The sequence below is a fragment of the Macrobrachium nipponense genome, chromosome 1 (genome assembly GCF_015104395.2).
Source record: "Macrobrachium nipponense isolate FS-2020 chromosome 1, ASM1510439v2, whole genome shotgun sequence".
Classification (NCBI taxonomy): domain Eukaryota; kingdom Metazoa; phylum Arthropoda; class Malacostraca; order Decapoda; family Palaemonidae; genus Macrobrachium; species Macrobrachium nipponense.
The window spans coordinates 207,757,792-207,758,131 of record NC_087200.1 but is presented as its reverse complement, the minus strand read 5'-3'; positions in this window follow the sequence as shown (position 1 = coordinate 207,758,131).

Below are 340 nucleotides of genomic sequence, written 5' to 3'. Positions count from 1 at the left end.
CATAACGTCAATTAGAATATCAATCCAAAGAAGAATGAGCGCTTGCATGAACATATAAAATAAAAACAACTATATTCCTTTGGCTTTTTCAACCTCTTATCTTATTTATCATATATTTATTTACCATAGAATGCCCACTGTTCCTGCGAAATATAGTATTATTATCAAGAATAATCTTTATTGCCACAGTTATTAATTCATAACAGGAAGCGAGCTGAATTTTTTCATTAAATATTTAATTTTAAAAGATTCCATGTATTAAGAGTTTGCTTAGGTAAAGGTTTACGAAGAGTCTACTATATTGTTACATTAATCACTTCATCAGCTGTTTTTAGTAACT